Genomic DNA, 12,298 nt, shown 5'->3' with positions numbered 1-12,298 from the left:
ACTTGCAGGATCAGCAGAGCTGGGAGCCAAAGCCACATGACTCCTGCTTTTATTCTTTCAGAAAGCACAAAGGGGGGAAACTCCATGAGAGGTCTAGAGGGCAGCAACACGAGAATGGGCCTTTTCTGAGGGGGCTCCCTGTTTGTGAAATACTCTCCCCCGGGAGGCTTGCTTGGAGCCATCATTATATATCTTTAGGCACCAGGCAAAAATTTTCCTCTATAACCAGGCTTTTGACCTTTGACTATCTATGGCCTTTTAGAAGTGGGTGGGATATTTTTAATGTATTTCTCTTTTGGTTTTATTGTTATCTATGTGGGGTTTAATGTCTATTTGTTTAGTTGTAAATTGCTTTTGGTTGCCCTGGGCAATAAAAAGTGACTGACAAATTTAATAAATAAATTAAAAAACAATTCAAATCAATCTTCAAAAAAATTTAAATGGGTAAATAACGTTCTCTATTCAGTCTCTGTATGCCACCTATGACTATTTAGCTCTATCCTGTCCTCCTTCAGTTGTCAGAGGGGGAAAATATGTACAAGTTTTCTTTCTTTGCTTCCAGACTCATTCTTCTGCAGCATAGAAAATACTGAAGAATAGGGGCCCTTTACGAGCTGGGATTCATAGCATCTCTTTTGTCTCCTTGACAAGCTTCTTCAGAAAACTTAGGGTGTCTTGATGGTTCCCAAGCCTTGCTTGAATAAACTCTGTAGGCTGAAGGCTGTTGACAGAGAGTTGTGAAAGACTTTGCATATTTCAAATTTACCAAAATTAAAAGATGGGAAATGATGCACAAAGCTCTTGTACATGCAAAGCACAGCAAGCTGTTTGTAAGCATCAGCCAGGCCTCTTATAAATGCAGCATTTAAGCTAAGCTTGATTGGAGGGGAATTTACAAAACGCTCTCAGGAACAGCAGTGATATTAGGGTTATAAATATCTGTTGGTCTCTCATGGGGGGGGGCATGGATCCATAGGCAAAGACAAATGTTGCAAGGCACACAAAGAAGCACATTCAAACACTAAATGCTGAAAGCGTACATATTCAAAGTCGAAAACATGAGATCACGATAATATTTTGTGCATTTCAAGAGGCCAAACATTTTCGGGTGCATTTTCATTTCAAAAGCTGACAAATAACAGCTTGCTCCATAGTTATAAATGTACCTTTATAAAGGTCATCTCTTCCTTTTGAGTTGGCTACTATCAACATGTTGATGATGATGAGCTCTATTTTCACCAGTGAAAGGATCCAGGAGCAGATGTCTTGATCTTGAAACAGTGTATGGCAACAATGGTTGCGGAGAATCAGATGAAAGCTGTATTCAGACGAGAGAGAAGACAGGCTAGTGGGGAATTCTGATTCTATGGGGAGCTGAATTTACCTGTGATGAATGGAATATTACCAGGGCACCCTTAGACCAGGAATGAGAAATCTGTGGCTCCCCAAATGTTGGACTTCATGTCTCACAATTCCTAACTACTGGCCATGTTGCTCTCTTCCCTGCAGAGAAAATGGAACCATGTGATTGTTTAACACACCATTCATATGCATCTTCGTTTTAAAATATAATTCACACATACCATATTCCATACGAGCTTCTTCTGAGCAACAACCGAACATGTACATTGCTAAATGGTTCTCTGAGAGTTCCACCACAAGCTCAGTTCTCAGTTTGTTGCGGTGATATGAATGCCCAAGTATGGTGTGGTGCTCAGCCATTTCAGCCATCTTGCACATTCAGCCCCTGCTAAAAATAATGACCACATAAGGAAAATAATTGCCCCGAACATTATTGTGAGCTCAGCTGTTATTTGTACTCACATGAGCCCAGGACTTTCAGCCCAAGTCGGCTGTGGCACAAATAGCAAATTGAATAGGAGCAAAGGGCAAATGAGACCAAAAGCGATGAAACAGAAAGAAATGATACCTCGTGATGGTCTTGTAACCTGAAAAGGGGATCTGAAGTTCACAGTCTAATACTATGTAGGTCATCTAATTACTTTTTCCAATTTAATCTTTAAAAACAAGGCCTGGACCTCTGTAGTACTGGTGAACAACACCCTACATCACTGTCAGGAGTAAAGTAGAGATAGTTTATTTATTTCACAAATTAGGAAATGCTGCCAGCCACCCCAATCCCTGCCGAATGAGGCTGTGAAAACAATGGCCATTCGATCTAGCTATGCCAGCCAAAGCTAGCTCCCAGCATACAGCTACCCATCCATTGTGGCCAAGGAAGAGAAGCAATTCAAAGTGAGGGTTTTCACCTATAAAGCTTTAAATGGCTCAGGACCGAAATACCTCAAGCACCACCTCCCCCCAAATGAATTGACCCAGACCCTGCAATCAACATCCGAGGCCAATCTATGTGTACCCCCTCCATGAGGAGTCCAGAGGGAGACAACATGACAAAGGGTCTTTGCTGTGGTGGCTCCCCACTCGTTGAACGCTCTTTCCAAGGAAACTCCCCCTGATGCAAGATGCCTTGGGACGGTCGTTTTCCTGGGAGATACAGGAGGGACAATATCCCAATGGCCCCTTTTCCCAGTATATTCCGTTGAGTATACTGTAACTTTAATTATGCCCAGGCAGTATACGGTTTCCATACAAACATGTTCCCTTGCAACATGTTGACAGAATGCTGGTACAGTAGCCTGCTTGTATTCAATCACAGCTGAACTTTCTTGACTTTCTGGCAAGCACATGCACAAATACAGACACACAGCATAAATCTAGGTCTTAGATCTGCCACTGCAATTTTGCCCACCAACATCCTTCCTATTTTCCCCAAGCCAGGATACAGAAACTCAAACCCAGCCATATGCATTTGGGGGATGAAACAGGAGGAAACCCGAGCTGCCCTTAGGTACTGGGGCCACCTGCAGGGCTACAATCAGAAGACAACAATCACATGTTTAGTTTGCTGTTTCAGATTCACACACATGTGGTGCTGCATATGATTGCCAGATGGCCCTGATTTATTTATTTTTTAAAGAAAGGTTAGCTCTTCTTACACAACGCACCTGAAATATACTCAGAGTCACAAAGTGATTTCATGCTCTTTATTCAGCTCATAGTGGTGAGGAGGAATGAATGAAAGTCCCCTCAAAGTATCTGCTTTATATACATTATTTACACAATGGGCTGCACATGATTGGCTAATTCCGGAATTCTACTGTAAGCCAATCAGGTTGTGGATTCACTTCTATCTGGAGCATGATTGGGTAGTTCCTGCCAACCAATCATACTGCTGCATTGTTCTAGGACCAATCAGACTGCTGCATTCTGAATCCTATTGTTCTAGGACCAATCAGACTGCTGCCTTTTGGATCCTATTGTTCTAGGACCAATCAGACTGCTGCAGTTTGGATCCTATTCAACTCAGTACATAACACCCCTCCCCTCTAAGTTCCAGTCCTACCCGGGAGGTCGCATTCATAGTCCTCGAGGTACGCCGGCTGCCTACGTGTGTGTTGCGGTCTGGGGTGTTCCCTGGTCAGGGGTTCGGGTTCTGGCTCGTTTTCCGAGGATGCTGGCTGCAGTGGGGCTGTTTGGTCTGGCGCAACCGGCTCACTCAGTCGTGGTTCTGGTTCCGGTGTCCTTTCGGCCTCGCAGGTCCTCTCTGTATTTACTGATTCTGCCTCTCCTGCTGGCCCCTCCTGCTCTATGGGCCTCACTGCCCCTCTGTTCCCTTGGGACTCCTCTGCCCTTTCCTCCTCCTGGTTTTCTCCCGGGAATCGTCGCCGTATCTGGTCGCAGTGGCGGTGCCAGCATTGCCCCCCATCCGTTAGCACCTCGTACGACACGGGGCCAGTGACCCTGGTGACTGTGGCGGTTACCCATGCTGGGCCTGCCCCAAAATTCTTTGCGTACACTGGGCCCTGAGCCTCGAAGGTCCGGGGGTTCTTGCCTTCCCCCACCACTACCTCATCCTGAGCTCTATCGGGGTGAAGGCGGTCCAATCTGATTGCAAGGCGCCGACCCATTAGTAGTTCAGCGGGGCTCTGGCCAGTCGTTGAGCTGGGGGTGCTGTGCTGTGCTAGAAGGAATGTGGCAAGGCGGTACTCCCAATCCCCTTGCGTCATGCGGCGAAGGGTGTCCTTGGTGGTCCGCACCATGCGTTCTGCTTGGCCATTGGTGGCAGGGTGGAATGGCGCCGAACGGATGTGGTGGATGGCGTTCTGCGCTGTGAAGGTTTGGAATTCTCCTGACGTAAATGCAGTCCCGTTGTCTGAGACGAGAGTGTCAGGGAGCCCGTGGGTTGCAAACAGCCTGCGTAGTACCCGGATGGCTGCGGACGTAGAAGTGGACGGTACCAGTGCGACTTCCAGCCATTTGGTGTAGGAGTCCACCACTATGAAGAATGTTTTCCCCTGAAAGGGGCCAGCGAAGTCCACATGCAGGCGTGACCATGGTGCTCGGGCGGACTCCCAGGACTGGACTGGGGCCCTTGGGGGATCTGGGCGGGATTCTTGGCAGGCCTGGCAGTGTTTGACCCAGGCCTCTATCTCTCCGTCGATCCCCGGCCACCACACATAACTCCTGGCAAGGGCCTTCATTCTTACTACCCCTGGGTGTGTCTCATGTAGGGCTGTGAGGACCCTTTTGCGGAGGGGCTGGGGAACAACGACCCTGCTTCCCCATAACAGGCACCCCTTGTGGGCCGACAGTTCATGTTTGCGGGTTGTGTAGCCGGCGAATTCTGGCCCGGGGCTGCTGCTGGGCCATCCCCTCCACACCCAGTCCAGGACCCGGGAGATGACCCTATCTTTCTTGGAATGCTGTGCAACTTCTTGTGCCTGTATGAGGTGGTCAGGAAGCAGCTCCAGGCTCATAACCTCTTGTGCAGGTGCTGGGTCGGGGCCTGTTTCCGGTAGTGGTAGCCTGCTGAGGGCGTCCGCATGGCCCATCGCCTTCCCCGGACGGTGAATCAGTGCATACTGGTAGCTGGCAAGGAAAATGGACCACCTGAGGACGCGAGGAGACAGCACTTGGGGGGTCTGCTTTTCAGGGGCAAACAAGCCAAGCAACGGCTTGTGGTTAGTCACCACGGTGAAGGGCCGCCCGTACAAGAAATCATGGAATTTTTTTACTCCCTTCACGATTGCCAGACCCTCCTTGTCGATTTGCGAGTAGTTCCGCTCGGTTGCGTTGAGTGTCTGGGAAAAGTATGCCACTGGTACCTCTCTTCCATCCGGGAGTTGGTGTCCCAGGACAGCGCCAATTCCATAGGGCGAGGCGTCGCATGCTAGCACCACCGGCAGCCTCTCGTCGAAGTGTGCCAAGACCGAGTTTGAGACAAGCAAGTCCTTGACTGCCTGGAATGTGGCCTCCTGGCGCTGGCCCCACACCCAAGGGGCCCGCTTGTCCAGGAGTCTGTGTAGGGGCTCCGCTACCGCCACCTTGTGGGGAAGGAATGGTAAAAGTTCAATAGTCCCAAGAAGGCCTAAAGTTCAGTCTTGTTCTTGGGCGCTGGGGCATCACAAATGGCCCGTACCTTGTCCCCAGTCGGGTGGACCCCTTCTGCGTCCACCATAAATCCCAGAAAGTCCACCTGAGGCACTCCTAGTAGACATTTTTCCCGCTTCACCTTGAGACCCGCCGTCTGGAAACGGTGCAGAACGGTGCGGAGGCGGTCCTCAAACTCCTCTGGTGTGGGCCCGGCAATCAACACATCATCGAAGAAGGGGGTGACGCCAGGAATCCCTTTAAGTAGAGAGTCCATTAGATTCTGGAATATGCCTGGTGCCACGCTGACACCGAATTGCAGCCGCTTTACCCTGAATGCTCCTCTGTGCGTCACAATCGTCTGTGCCTCTGCTGTGGCCTCATCTACTGGCAGCTGTTGATATGCTTGGGCCATGTCCAGCTTGCCAAAAATTTTCGACCCAGCCAGGGTGGCAAGAACATGGCTGACCACTGGCACTGGGTATGCATGGGCCGTGAGGGCCTTGTTTATGGTACATTTGTAGTCTGCGCAGATGCAGACTGAACCATTAGGCTTGACGGGTGTGACGATTGGGGTTTCCCAGGGGGCATTAGGCACCGGCTCCAGCACTCCTTGCTCCACGAGCCGGTCCAATTCCTCGTCTATACGGGGTTTCAGGGTGAACGGGACCCGGCGGGCCTTGAGCCTGACCGGTCGTACTGCGGGGTCAAGCTGTAGAGCAATGGGGGGGGGCCGTATACTGTCCCAATTTCCCATCGAAAACCCCCGGAAATTCCTTGCATATGGTGTCCACGTCCACTTGTAAGCTAGTGTGGTTCACCCCGGTGACAGCTAGCCCCAGTGGTCCAAACCATGCCAATCCCAGTAAGCTAATGTAGGGGCCCTTGACCACCAGCAAGTCCAGTTGCCGCGTCCGCCCTCGGTATTGCACCCTGAAGGTCCCCACCCCCATTGTGGGGACCTTACGTTTCTGGAAGTCCCGGAGGGTGAATGGGGCCGGCCTGAGTTTGGGACCCCCAGTAGGACACAGTTTCCTTAAGGTCCTTGCCGAGATTATGGATAGAGTTGAACCCGTGTCAAGCTCCATGCGGCATGGGGCCCCCTCTATCTGTACGTCAACATAAATTTTCTCTACGTTGGGGTGGGGCAACTGGTATACCTGGAAGTCTGTGAGCTCTGTTGAGTTGCCTTGGTGCGTTGGGCCCCAGGACCTGGGGCTCTTGGATTGGTCATCTGATGCCTGGCGTTGGATGGGCCAAGCCCGACACACCCGGGCGATGTGTCCCGATTTTCTGCACTGCCTGCACTCTGCATTGCGGAAACGGCAGGTCCTCCTCTCGTGACTTTCTCCACAGCTTGCGCAGTTCCCTCCTTCTCGTTGAGGCAGCTGTGGTGTGTGGGCTGCTTGAGTGCGCTGCTGTACTCGGTGCACCTCCTCCCTGTTGGATCCTGAGTCGTCAGTGAGGTCTTCGTGGTGGACCCTTGGTTGGGATGGCTGGCTCGGCCGTGCCTCTTGTGTCGACCTCTCGGCAGCTTCCGTTGCCAGGGCCTCCTCCAGAGCGACCTGGAACGTTAGGTCCTTCTTAGCGTAGAGGCGTCGTTGCAGCTTCTCATCCTTCAGGCCACCGACGAGGCGGTCACGAAACATGTTCTCCAGCTCTGAGAAGTTGCAGAACCGGGCGGCTTGGCGGAGAGAGCACAAAATAAAACCTGGCCACAGATTTGTAGACACAAATAACTTGGTGTGTGAGAAGGCACCTGCTGTGGCTCACCTGACCATCTCCCAGGCAGTGCCTGTTCAGGTTTTACAAAAAAGCAGACTCTCGGTGACCACTCTTCCCCTTTTCAGAGTCATCCCCAAGCGGCGTGTGGTGAATTTATTCATAGGGGAATAGTTAGGGCCAGTGTCATGACGTCACAATGTTGTGCCCATGAGCATTGTGCCTCCCTCTCTAAGCCAGGCAGAAGCTTCCGGGGCTTTGGGAAGGAGGCTCCAGACTTTAATACTTTAATTTACCGGGAATGTTTAGAAGAGTAGCCTAGTCACCTAGTCCACTGACAGCACACCACTAGTCAGCCCAATATATTTTGCAGACACGGCCCACCAGTTGAGATCTTCGTAGGAGGTCTGATCTGTGTACCAGCAGTAACAAAAGTTAGCTTGGTGGGTTTGAGGGACTGGGCCTTCACCGTAGTTGGCCTGTTCTTTTCCTCTTCTCAGTGAATAGTGAAAACCATCTTCTTCCTTTGGCCTTTTTAGGATAACTGATTACTTTTGATATGGTGGTGTTTTATCTTCCTGTTCATTTTAAGAAAAACAACTTGCTTCTGTGTTTTAATTCCTACATTTCACTTGGCAGGGGTGGTGGGTAACTGAAATGCAGGTGAAAGACAAATGGTTACTTATTTATCAACATACCTGGTGCCATCCTTTTGTGAGTTTCTCAGTGTTCGCTCCACAATGTTGGCTGATATTGTCAGGGAAATACACAAAATATTGAAGCCACTAGGAGTCCACCAATTTTGACTTTTTGTAATAATAATTTTTATTAGTTTTCAATTACAATCCAATAATAACCTCATTATAACACTACCAATTTACAATACAATTACTAATTACTAAAGCAACTTTGGCTTAGCTTACTAGTGGTTGTTCTAGTTTTCTGCATATGCCTGGGAGCTAAGGGGAGATGCTTGATTCCTGCAAAGCTGGATTAGACGAAGGCTGTGCTGGTTCAAGGGGGGAAACAGGTATGTATAGAAAACAGAATTACTAACTCCCAAGATCCAAGCTTGAGGCAGGTACTCTTTGGTGAGGGAGCCCCAGCAGAGATTTGAAATCACAAAACATAAAGCAAAGCAAAGTGTGGAAATCTAGGCTCTTAGGCCTTTAAAATATGCACTTCTAAGTTCCTTTCAAAGTTCCTCTCTTTCCATAGTACCAAGACCACATGGTTGGTTAATTAAAAATGGTTTACTTACTGAAATATACCATATTTTTCGCCCCATAGGGCGCACCGGCCCATAGGGCGCAACTAGTTTTTTGGGGGGAAATAAAGGGGGGAATTCCTTTATTTCCCCCCCCCCCAAAACCAGGTCGGGGAATCCAAACCAGGTCGGGGAACAGCGGGATGGCGGCGCTGCGCCTCCCCGCTGTCCCCCAAGCTTGTGGGGCTGCCCGATATCTGTACGAAGCCCAGGGCGCGCTGTGCAGCGCGCCCCAGACTTCAGGATGCAGGCTGCTATCCGCAAACCTTGGGAGCCCGACGGGAACTCCCGCGGAGCTCCCAAGGCTTGTGGAGAGCTTCCTGAAGCCTGGAGAGTGAGAGGGGTCGGTGCGCACCGACCCCTCTCGCTTTCCAGGCTTCAGCGAAAGCCTGCATTCGCCCCATAGGATGCACACACATTTCCCCTTCATTTTTGGAGGGGGAAAAGTGCGTCCTATAGGGCGAAAAATATGGTACTCAGAGAAAAGCCATCAGTTTCATGTAGCTTATTTCAGTGATGTCAGGTAAAATCAGTTAATCATCAGATGCGTCTCAGCTGTGGGCCCCTCCCAGACCCAGGCTATATATCCTGTAATCACACCCTAAGTCACACCTGATAGGCTAATTCAAACTTCCCTTCTGGAGCCTGATTGGACAACTCCAACGGCCAATCAGATGCTACATTCTAAAACCCTCCCAGCCTATTATTCTAGGATCCAGACTCCAGACATAACACTTACAAACCTACCAAAGGCCAGAATTGTGTGCTTTTCCATTCTGCAAAAGTTGCACAGGCAGTAAAACTTAGCTTAGTTACACTGGGGGAAGTTCCTAAATTGTTGATCTAAATTGTTCCTAAATTGTTGGGTGACACCTGGCTTGAGAGCACTACATGTGAAAAGGATCTAGGAGTCTTGGTTGACCACAAACTTGACATGAGCCAACAGTGTGACGCGGCAGCTAAAAAAGCCAATGCAATTCTGGGCTGCATCAATAGGAGTATAGCATCTAGATCAAGGGAAGTAATAGTGCCACTGTATTCTGCTCTGGTCAGACCTCACCTGGAGTACTGTGTCCAGTTCTGGGCACCACAGTTCAAGAAGGACACTGACAAACTGGAACGTGTCCAGAGGAGGGCAACCAAAATGGTCAAAGGCCTGGAAACGATGCCTTATGAGGAACGGCTAAGGGAGCTGGGCATGTTTAGCCTGGAGAAGAGGAGGTTAATATGATAGCCATGTTCAAATATATAAAAGGATGTCACCTAGAGGAGGGAGAAAGGTTGTTTTCTGCTGCTCCAGAGAAGAAGACACGGAGCAATGGATCCAAACTACAAGAAAGAAGATTCCACCTAAACATTAGGAAGAACTTTCTGACAGTAAGAGCTGTTCGACAGTGGAATTTGCTGCCAAGGAGTGTGGTGGAGTCTCCTTCTTTGGAGGTCTTTAAGCAGAGGCTTGACAACCATATGTCAGGAGTGCTCTGATGGTGTTTCTTGCTTGGCAGGGGGTTGGACTCGATGGCCCTTGTGGTCTCTTCCAACTCTTTGATTCTATGATTCTAGGAACTCAAAAGTGGCTTGTAAGAGCTATGCGGTCTGAGCTGGAGCAACAATAGACTTGATTACCTTCCCCCCCAAGGTAAGCCTGGCAGGACAGCTTACTCCATGGCATTAACCCCTTCATGCATTAGACTTAAGCATGTAGGTTATATGAGACTGGTTATCCCAACAGCAAACCCTTTGGAACATGCAGGAGATTTGTAGGAAAAGCAGGGTCCTGCTCAACCTCAACCTTTGGCACAGCCAAAACAGTGTGAAATATGGCAGTCTCCTCTCCTTCATTGCATTCTCTTCAATTCACAGAAAACTTAGGGGAAGGACAGTTGCTCTACTGTCTACCTGATGAGTGAATTTGTAGAACCCTGGATATTACAACATGGAGTGAATGATCCTAAACTTTTCTGGAAAGATGGGGAGAATGAGTCATGTCATTTTCAGCTGCTACATAGTGGTTTGTGGAAACTGACCTTTGTTCTTGCCCATTTCTTCTTGGGAATCTTACCACCCTCCTACTTTCCTGACATTTCCAAGCTATAACAGTGGAGTCAGAAAGTAAAAATCCCTGGATACATTCACGTATGGTCTCCCCGACTGTGAGTCAGAAGTACTGTTATCAGACTTTTTTGAACAAAGCCCCACTGACTCATGACTTTAGCTTCAAGCAGTGGGCTGCTCTTTTCCAACCTCTTTTCCATTTAACACCTGATGCTAAACCTGTAATAGCTTCTCCACCAACCTTTGAATTAGGAAAAAAATGTGTGTGTTTCATCATTATAGGAGAAAACCCCAAAGCACTAATTATTACTAATATCCAATTTTACTTGTTTGTCATTGAGTGAAAGGGCAAACATTAAATATGAGCTAAAATTATTGTTTTGACTTTAGGAATGCTTCCAGGTTCTGCCCTTGGCTGATTAATTTGATGCTAGGGAGACTATCTCTACAGGCTTGTGCCAGTATAATAATATTCCAACAGGAACTAGTCCAGTATTTTCATCAATGGTGAGACAAAAGCTCCTGTTCTTTGGTCCCAACATTTAATATTCAGATGTATGCAGCTTTGAACATGAGATTCCATATAGCTATCACAGCTAATAGCCATTGATATGCTTATGGTCAATTAATGTATTGAATTCTTTTAAAATATTTTATTTTAAAGCAACACACATTCTGAATTCTTTGAGTTAATTGTGTTGTGTGAAGTACGTTATTTTTACCATACCAGAGCCTATTTGAAATCGTATGTATTAAGTGACTGAGGCTCATATTATGGGAGATAAATTAAAAAATTAAAAATTGTCCAGTAGCACCTTAGAGACCAACTAAGTTTGTTCTTGGTGTAAGCTTTCGTGTGCATGATAGACTGAAACAGATGTTACCAGACCCTTATATATAGTGGGAGGGTGGGGTGGGGTTTTTATCAGAAGGGTAGTAGGAGATGGGTGATTGACTCAATGGGTATGGTAAACCTGTTGATGACTGTTATACAAGGGTCTGGTGACTTCTGTTTCAGTGTATCTGAAGAAGTGTGCATGCACATGAAAGCTTATACCCAGAACAAACTTAGTTGGACTCTAAGGTGCTACTGGACAATTTTTAAATTTTTTATTTATTTTGACTGCATCAGACCAATACTGCTACCTACCTGAATCTATTATGGGAGATGCTACTGAAAAATACTAACATTGATTTTTAATATGCATTTACACATTAATTTTATTTTGTTCATTTCAGAATTGTAGAGTTTGCATCCTTTGAAAAAGATTAGCCACAAACTACATTGGGAATAAAGAATACACTCTTTTTATACAGCTACTGTTGTGGTGGTGGTGGTGGTTATCCTTGCAAACGTTTTAGAAAGGTTTGATCCTTCTTGTTGTTATGGTTGCAAAACAAACCTAGCTTCTGATCATGCAAAATCTGTATTTGGGTCGATTCCTTGCATGCATTCCCTAAATAGTTTATCCATGCTATCCCATTGATCTAGCCTGGTGTGGCACCAGGACCTGAAACTGCAATGCATCATCCAGATTTAATTGATTTAACTTAGCTGAATTTTAGGGTGGCCACCTACAGAGTGAAGACAGGAGTGCCTGGCGTGCTCTGGTCCATGGGGTCACGAAGAGTCGGACATGACTGAACAACTAAACAACAACAACAACCTACAGAGTGGCAACAAATAAATTGGGTGGAAATATTTGCTTAAAATTTGCATAATCTAATTTTTTTTTTTGGGGGGGGGATACTAAATAGAAATACAATGCATCTTACCAAGTGGGAAAGACTGTGACCTGTGTG

Source organism: Podarcis raffonei, chromosome 6, assembly GCF_027172205.1.
Source record: "Podarcis raffonei isolate rPodRaf1 chromosome 6, rPodRaf1.pri, whole genome shotgun sequence".
In the NCBI taxonomy this organism is placed as follows: Eukaryota; Metazoa; Chordata; class Lepidosauria; order Squamata; family Lacertidae; genus Podarcis; species Podarcis raffonei.
Note: the sequence above shows the minus strand (reverse complement) of the source record.